Genomic DNA, 8,661 nt, shown 5'->3' with positions numbered 1-8,661 from the left:
TCCTTCTCCATTTCCTCACCCTGGTTTTCCATTTCTTCACCCTGGTTTTCTCCGACCGTTCGGTCCAGTCTTCCACCTTCCTGGCCGTAGTGGCTGCCGTTGGGCATTGCACCATCCAAGGCAGAGGCACTGTACTTGGAGCATCAAGGTATGCATTACTGGTTTGCTAAATTACTCCGCTCAACTGAACTCCATCAAACTTTTAAAGGGATTGCAGTTCCTTGGGGAGGGTCAGAGGGGTTGGGGTGTGGAGGAGGTGGAGGAAGGTTATGCCATAATGCACCAAAATCTTGCCTTTTAGCAATTCAACCTCTGACTAGAGGGAGAGATAAGGAACTCTACTTCAAGGCGAGCAATCTATAAACATTTTAACAGAGGCACAAGGAAGATGCTTTGGAAGGGAGACATTAGCTAGGAGTGACAAAAGTACTGGAAGGATTGGAGGCTAGCCATAGCTAAAGGACTTTAGAGATTAGTATAAATGGCTAGGGAGTGAATACAATTCCATGTTGAAATCACAACCCCCTGATACCTCAAGTGCTGAAGAATCCCCAAAAGTAGGTCAGGGCCTGTCTCAACTATCTGTCCTAATTCTATCAAAAACCAATGGTACCAGTTTTCAAAGGCACTTAGTGACATGCATACTGAAGGACTCAATGAGAGAGGGTTACATGGAAAATAGACTGTATAGGGAGGAAGGATGTTGGGAGACCAGTTAGGAGTCTATTGAAGTAATTCTTTGGGGAGATGATTTTGGTTTAATCCAGGATTCTAGTAGTGGAGGTGGTGAGATGTTAAATTTGGGGTACAATTTAAAGGTAGGACTAACAGGATTTGTGACAGATTGGACATGAGGCATGAGAGAAAGAGAGGAGTCAAGGATGACTCCACGAATTTTGGCCTAACCAACTGAAAGAGTGGAGTTGCTATGTATTGAGCCAGAGAAAACTGCAAGAAGAGTAGGTTGTGGGGAAGGGTAGGAATCAGAAGTTTAATTTAGGATATGTTGAGATACCTATTAGAGATCCTAGTAGAGAGATAAATCGGGAGGTCAGGGGAAAGGTGACAACTTTGTGTCATCAGCACATAAGATGGTTTGTAAAACCGAGCAACTAGATGAGACCACCTGGTGGAAAAGTGTGGATGAAGAAGAAAAGATGTCTGAAGCCTCAGCTCTCAGGCAAACCAACGTTTAGAGTTTGGGAGACCAGAAAGAAGTGGCCAGTGAAGTAGGTAGAGGATTAAGAGGTGGTTGTGTCCTGGAGGCCAAATGAAGAAAATACTTCAAGAAGGAAGGAATGTGATCAATTAAGTCAACATTATATCAGATAAAGACAGATTTGACTACTGGATTTAGCAAATTCATTGTCACTACTGACCTTGACAAGAGCAGATTTGGTCTGTTGGGGCAAGCAGAACCCTACCTGGAGATGGTTCCAGAGAGAACAGGAGTGAGAAATGCAACTCATTTAAAATGAGTGGGGCTACTGGAGGAAAGATTTCTTTTTAAGACAGGAGATGTTACAGTATTTTTGTTTACTGATGGAGGTGATCTAGTAGAGAGGGAAAATTAATGATGTATTGTAGGAGACAGAGGAGAGAAATACTGGAATGATGGCCTTGAGTAGATAGAAGAGGATACAATCTAGGGTACAAGATGAAAGATTGGTCTTAGGAATATGGAGCATTCATCCATAAAACATGAGGAAGGGAGAATATATGGTGACTAATTAACAGCAGTTGTGGTCGTGGGAGATTGTGGAGCTCTCTTCTGATTGCCTCTGTTTTCTCACTGAAATAGGAAGTGAAGTCTAGACTGGGTTATGTTGTAGTAATATGCAACCTCTGTATCTGAGGGGTTTAACACGTCAAAGGTTTACTTCTCTCTGATGCTAAATGTCTACTGCTGGGAAATTGGCAAGCCTGTTTGCACTCTACCAGACCAATGGCTTATTTCAAAGCCTTGTTGGCCAACCACTAACATCAGGGGACTAGGAACCCGTTTGTTTCCCTAGAAGGGGGTGCCAGTTTAAAGCAATGGGCAAGGAAAACAATTTGTATCACTTACTGAGTCGACTAGAAGAAAAGGTGAAATCAGAAGGCTCTCATTAGAGGGATTCATCCCTTGGGTTTAATATACACTTCTGGGGAATATGGAAATCTCCTGAAATTGTGTTGCATTTGAGGGCTTGTCTATTTATCAGATCCCTAAAGAGGTCTGTGACCAGAATGGGGGCAAAATCTTCTGCTATTGAGAAAGCTGCTTCAATATGCAGCTGTGGGGTAGTCCACAAAGCTCTGGTCTTGGTGTTCTAATAAAAAAAGCTATCACTGCTTAAGCCTCCACTAAGTGAGATATATTGTCACACATCTCTCCTCATTTTAATTCACCCAACATTTCTCCAAGATAATAATTGCACATTTCCGAGAGAAAACTGAGTGGCACAGAAGCTGAAGAACTGGCCTGACTTTTCTTTCTTTTTTTTTTTTTTAACTTTTTATTTTATATTGGAGTATAGTTGATTAACAATGTTGTGATAGTTTCAGGTGTACAGCAAAGTGATTCAGTTACACATATTCATGTATCTATTCTAAGTTTTCATAGCCAGTGAACAGGGCTGCCACAATTGAAGCTCTGGCCTGTCTTCCTCCAAATCTTCCTTTCCATGACACCCTGCTGCTTCCCAGCTAACTGGCTGTGAGTACCACATCTTATCACTGTGGAAATTAAATGAGATCCTGTGTATAAAATAGACTTCGTATACTGTCATTTAGGTAAAGCATTGGGCAAGAGAACAGATAGCAATGGATTGATCTGAGAATATTTGCCCAGAAAACTTATAAAAATGCTTTTAGGAACTGATGGAAGAACAGAGACCATGTCTGACCAAAACCTACTTTCTTTTCTTTTTTTCCTTTAGACACCCAAGGAAGAAACGATGCTTCTGCCTGCTATATCTTCACTGATAAAAAGGTTAATAGTTGGTTTATATCAGCGACTCTCAATCTCGGGGTGACTTTGCCCCAAAGGAACGTGTGGCAATGTTTGGAGACATGTCTGGTTGTCACGAAGCAGGGGAGTGTGCATCTAAAACGCAGATGTCAGGGCTGCTAATAAAATTCCCACAAAGCACACGACAACCTGCCACAACAAAGAATTATCTGGCACAAATGTCACTAATATTGCTGTTAAGAAGCTGCAGTCTATAGGTCCAAAATGCAAATGCCTAAAATTAAACTCCTCATATTGTTGATGAATTATAATTGGTGAAAATGGATGTTACATTTATATTAAAATGAGTGAGGAAATAAAATTAAACACACAATTTTCACATGTAACCCCTTTTTAAAGTAGTATAGAAAGGCTCTGGAGGTTGGCCACAGAGACTCTGGAAAGATGAGGGGAATTCGAGGAAGACTTTGATCAGTTATGTTACTAGGTTAAGCAGATCAATTCAGCTCCCCCAAGAAAAATGTAGGATAGTAAGTCTAGGAGTGGAGGAATATTACAAAAGGAATATTTGCTCAAGGGAAAGAGATTGGGCTTTGTTCTCTTTTGCCACTTTTCTTGCCGGTGGTGCAGTATTGCAGTGCAGCAAAAAAGTCAGAGTGGGCACCAGTCCCCCATAAAACCAGCCATTAACGACAGAGGTAAGGCGGGGGCTTTCTGCTCGGATGAGCAGCTGTAGAGTGCACCCTGTCTGTGGTGGCTGAGGGTGGTGGCAGAGACTTTGCCAAGAAAGATGTGCCTTCTTAACAGTTAACCTTAAGCTGAGCAAGACCAGTTTGGCTCCAAGCGAATTGCCATTAATGGGTGTGTTAGAGTCACCCCTGGACACGTCTGGATTACAGAGTGGAGGGGTTCTGCATGTATAAAGACAGCATTACTGTTTTGTTTTGTTTTGTTTTTTGTTTTAAATTATTATCTGAGTTAATAATCCCTTACACCAGTTTTCTAGCAAGCCCCCAAATCTTCTCCACAGATGCCCACCTTCAGTGACTAAAGTGTTTCATAATTGTACAAGAATCTTCAGCTGCTCTATCACTCCATCCTTATCAGATGGAACAGACTGGAACTATTATCCCTCTAGAGTGACTGAAGTTAGTTTGCCCCTGTCCATCAGCATGCATCATCAGGAATAGGGCAGGGTTCCAGGTGAATGTCACAGAGGTCCTTGAGGCCCGCCACTGTTTTGATAGCTGTTACACGGTGACCTGTCAGGTGTCTTAGACCAGGTAGCAGAATCCTTCTCCGCACACAGAAAAAGAAATGATACTATCGTACGTACTCAGCAGTAGAATTTTCCTGTTAAAGAAAGAAAAAGAGTTGCTCCTATAAAACAGCAGCCAAGTTAAGTAATATATAGAATAAATTATATTAAAAGAAAGCCAGAAAAACAATTCTGATAATATGCAGCTTTCAACAATTTGGAATTTTTTTTTAACTTCTAACTAAAAGAAATGCTATTGTTCTAGCACATTCCTAACTGTTAAAGAGTAAACCTATATGTTTTGTAGCAACACCTCTGTTATCCCAGAGGCCAAAATTCTAGTAATCTTATACATCTGGAGTGGCATGGAACCCAGAGGATTAAAGGAGGGGGCGCGGGGAATTTTTAAAGTGTGTCTAACAGGAAAAAGAAGAAAAACAACCAGAGCATCCAGCTTTAAGCCATTGAACCAAAACCTGATTGGATTGGGTCCAAGATGGCATTTAATGGTCTCTTGGTTCAATGTTCAGAAAGAACAGAGATACTTCAGTGCCTTTTAAGAGTCATAAAAGGCAAACCACAGCAACATTCAGGCCAGGAAGTATAGAGGAAGTTTGATGGAAGAGGGAAGAAAACAAGCGAGGGAACAGCAAACAACAAAGGCAGCAAGTGGTGAATATTACAAGTGGTGGCAACAAACATTGACTCTAGGAAAACAATTAGATACAAGGACAGATACTAAAACTGAAGGCTTTGGCCTCACTAAAAGCACAGGACAGTCAGGTGGTCTCGCATGGCGTTGTGAGAGGGTATCAGGAAGTGAGTGCAAGGAGTATTTAGATGGCAGTGATAATACCTTTCTTTAAAGAACACCTCATCTGTGCCAGACACTTTGCTAGGAGTTCTGCCATATTATTCAAATTTGTACCATCCTTCAGAGTATCGTTATCTACTTTCTGCAGGTGAGGAAACAGGCTCAGAAAGGTTAAATAATTTGCCCAAGATTGTACACCTATTAAGTTGCTGTGTCAGGACTGAAACTTTATAGCACCACGGCTCATGTATTTTCTAGTATCCATACCGCCTCCTAGGACTTTCTAGAATGGCAGTGTGGGAATCCTGGCAGTCAGTCATCAAGTTCTCCTGTGTGGGGAGATCATTTCACACAGAGAGAGAGGCTGTGTCAGAATATGCCATTATTATGTAAATACTGAAGTGGCTATATTGCCAAGGAATCATATTTCAGAGCTTGGAAGGGGATATGGAACAGAAAGGTTCTTCTAGGTAAAGTGCATCTCAAGCTTCCTCTAGGGACAAATCAGGTTCTGCATGTGTCTTTGGTTCAACTTAATTGAAATGGTAATTTTTGAGCTTACAAATTAGGTCAAGTTTCTTTTCTGGTGGTTGCCCCTGTCATTTCAAAGTGGGACTTGACCTCAGAAGGTGTGAAAATCAAAGGCGAACCATGAAGCCACAGAGGAATTCTTTAACTTTTTGGAAGTACATTTCTGAGCTCAGGGACTATTTCTCAGGCAGTTTTGTCATGATGGTGATACTAGACAGAAAGATTCCTGGGGGTAGACACTCTGTCTGATCCATCTTTTATCCTTGGAACCTAGAACCTAGCATGACATTCCCCTAGATGTGGTGACAAGAAGATGGTGATGGTGGTGGTGGAGGTGTAAAAAGGAGATGCCCTTCAGGGATGGAATCACCTTGCCTGAAGGCCTGAAAATCGTTGAGAGATTTGTAGAATAGCCCAAGTCAGGAGCTCAAAAATGTTAATTTAATGAACAAAATCAGTCTATCTGGGAGATGTCTTCCAACTTCTACCAACTTCTACCAGAAGAGATGCCATTGGTCCAAAAGCCATGGCATTTCTATAAAGCAAGGGCATTCAGGATTGGGACACATGTGTTCCCCTCTTGTTCCATGCCCACCTGAGGCTGGGTGGCAGGGTGTTGGGGAGGAGGCATATCAAACTGCCGGGATGGTCCTTCCAGGAGTCTCTGAGGCCAGGGCCCGTCTAGGGCCAGAGAGACAGCAGGAGCAACATCTGTCCTGCTCTAACTTTCTGTTTCTGCCTATTCTCTCTTCATCTGAGCTTTTAAGCTGCCTTTAAAACCGGAGCAGCAATGGGCTTGTATAGGCCTTCAGCTGTTTCTAATTCTCTCCCAGGCCCCCTCTTTCCAAATAAATGACACATTGTAGAAGGTGTTTTACAGCCTGGCTTGTTAATAGAACCAGACTGCTCTGTAACAAATCCTAACACAGCAGTCAAGGGTAAAAGACAAAATCACAAAATATGTGAGTTAGATAAACAGAGTCATCTGTAAAAAAAGGAGCTGAACCTTCTAATTTTTAAAGTGCCTTCTAATTCTAAAATTCTAAACTTTAAAAAAAGATTTCCTTACAGTTGAAGGGTATGCTGCTTTATACTTGGGCTATTGGATTTTTCTTTTATCGGTGGAGTTAGTTTGTCTTCATAGATCGTACTATGAACAAGTGAATAAATAATATAAAGTTAATACAATCTGCTTATTTTCTCTTTCCCAGGGACTCGGGACTGAATGTCTGTCGGGCACTGTAAAACTCCTCACTTAACATCATTGTGTTTAAAAGATTGTAATTTTGAGTAAGTAACTGCAGGACGCACTATCATGATAGATAAAACATTCTTCCTTAAACGTTCATAATTTTATGAACTTAATTTTGATAAACTTATTAAAAAAATAAGTATTTTCTTCCTTCTTTGCAAATGGGGAAATGGTGATCAAGGCCACAGCTTAACTTGCAAGTGTCAAGAATCTCATCATCCTTTGTTACTTTGTGATTGATTAATATGTTGGATTGCTGACTTGTTGCTAATGAGCTAATTTATAAGCCCAGAGGGGCTCTAACTATTAATGTAGAAGTAACAAGCAAACAACAAAGTGCTGCTGAGCAGGTGTCTGAGCACAGCGCTGTCCACAGCCCCACTCAGGATGGGTGAGAGAGAGGAATGCACAAGCGGTACATCCCCACCTTCTCAAAAGAGACAAGAGGAATAAACTGGAGGCTCCTTTGGCAATTATTAATATTTCCCCACCGCTTACGAAGTCGCTGCATGTAATATTAAGAGCCCCCCACTAGGTGGCACTATCTCACCAGTGTTCTCTTTTATCAGCATGATGAAGCCACCGTCACCTTTGGATGGTGGAATACGTTTATTGTTCTGTGTTTGCTGATTTGGTTTTAGCAAAATCTTTCTGCTCTCATCATGCTACTCTGGCTTTTTCTATATCCTTTCTTCTGTTTTCCTTTAGTTCCTGAGAGTCTGGGCCAATGATAGGCATAGAAATGGCGGCCACCATGGTGATAATAATCATATTAGACAACTTAAAGGAGAGAAACACTGATTGTGACCTTTTATTGAAGTCTTATTATGTGTTATAGGCTTTCCAGGTATTACTACCAAGATTCATGAGAACTCTGCAAGGTTGCCTTCATTTTATGAGCAAAGAAACCAAGGTTCAGAGAATTGAAGCAACTTTCTCAAGGATACCCAACAAGTAGGTGATAAAAGCACAACATGAGTCCAAGCGCAGGTAATGTTAAGGCATTAATGATCACTCATGGAACTTAAACATTGGGTACAGTGAAAAAAACAGGAAGAGGCTAGGCTTCACGAAGTTCACAATCTAAAAGAAGTAATAGGGTAAATGAACCAAGTTATTTATAACAATTTTTTAAAACAATGACTTATGTATAAGTTCATAAGGTTTATAAAGGGTCTAAGATTACTGGGGACGCTTTCTAGGAACAGAGTTAAGAAGACATCCTGAAATTGACTCTTCTCTTGGAGTTGAAATTTTTTGTAAGGGACATAGCTCTGAAGGCGAGAGTAGGGAGGGCAGAATAAAAAGCAGATATTCTTGGATTTATCCCTCAAACTTATGAATCCTTCTGTTCATAATGTTGTTTCATGACACTTTCATTTGCTCTGTGTCCTTTGAGGCGATGTCTCAGCTAGAGCTCTAGTCATAGGGGAGGGAGACCTAAGTAAAATATTTTAAGGGCTAAAAGGCTCAACTCTCCCAGATTATTTATCCCACAGAACTGTATGAACAGAAAAAGCCAGGAATCTCATAGAGCTAAAACAAACTAATGTTTATTTGCTGTGGGCTGGACATCCCACTTGGTGCCCTGCATGCATCACTGTACTCTATCTTTTATTTATTTTTTATTGACGTGTAGTTGATTTACAATACAATGTTGTGTTAGTTTCAGGTGTATAGCAAAATGATTCAGTTATATATATACGTATATATTCTTTTTCATATTCTTTTCCATGATGGTTTATTACAGGATATTGAATGTAGTTCCCTGTGCTATACAGTAGGACCTTGTTGTTTATCTGTTTTATATATATAGTGTGTGTATCTGCTAATCCCAAACTCGTAGTTTATCC

At 40.8% G+C, this 8,661-nt stretch overlaps 1 long non-coding RNA gene across 6 annotated transcripts in view; it reads left to right on the top strand.

Annotated features, from left to right (window-relative positions):
* The first annotated feature begins 15 nt into the window (after positions 1 to 15).
* LOC112064641 (uncharacterized) overlaps positions 16 to 8,661 on the top strand; it is a 35,290-nt gene continuing 26,644 nt past the window's right edge. For 5 of the 6 annotated variants that reach the window (XR_008618355.1, XR_008618354.1, XR_003681443.2 and 2 more), the window contains exons 1-4: positions 16 to 148; positions 2,922 to 2,974; positions 6,768 to 6,846; positions 7,647 to 7,762. This is a non-coding gene — a long non-coding RNA (uncharacterized lncRNA). Of the gene's footprint in view, positions 149 to 2,921; positions 2,975 to 6,767; positions 6,847 to 7,646; positions 7,799 to 8,661 lie in introns of all 6 variants that reach the window. The other variant, XR_002891579.3, reaches the window with a different exon arrangement.

This window comes from Physeter macrocephalus, chromosome 10, assembly GCF_002837175.3.
Source record: "Physeter macrocephalus isolate SW-GA chromosome 10, ASM283717v5, whole genome shotgun sequence".
In the NCBI taxonomy this organism is placed as follows: domain Eukaryota; kingdom Metazoa; phylum Chordata; class Mammalia; order Artiodactyla; family Physeteridae; genus Physeter; species Physeter macrocephalus.
The sequence above is the reverse complement of the archived record's forward strand: the minus strand, read 5'-3'. Positions and strand labels throughout refer to the sequence as shown.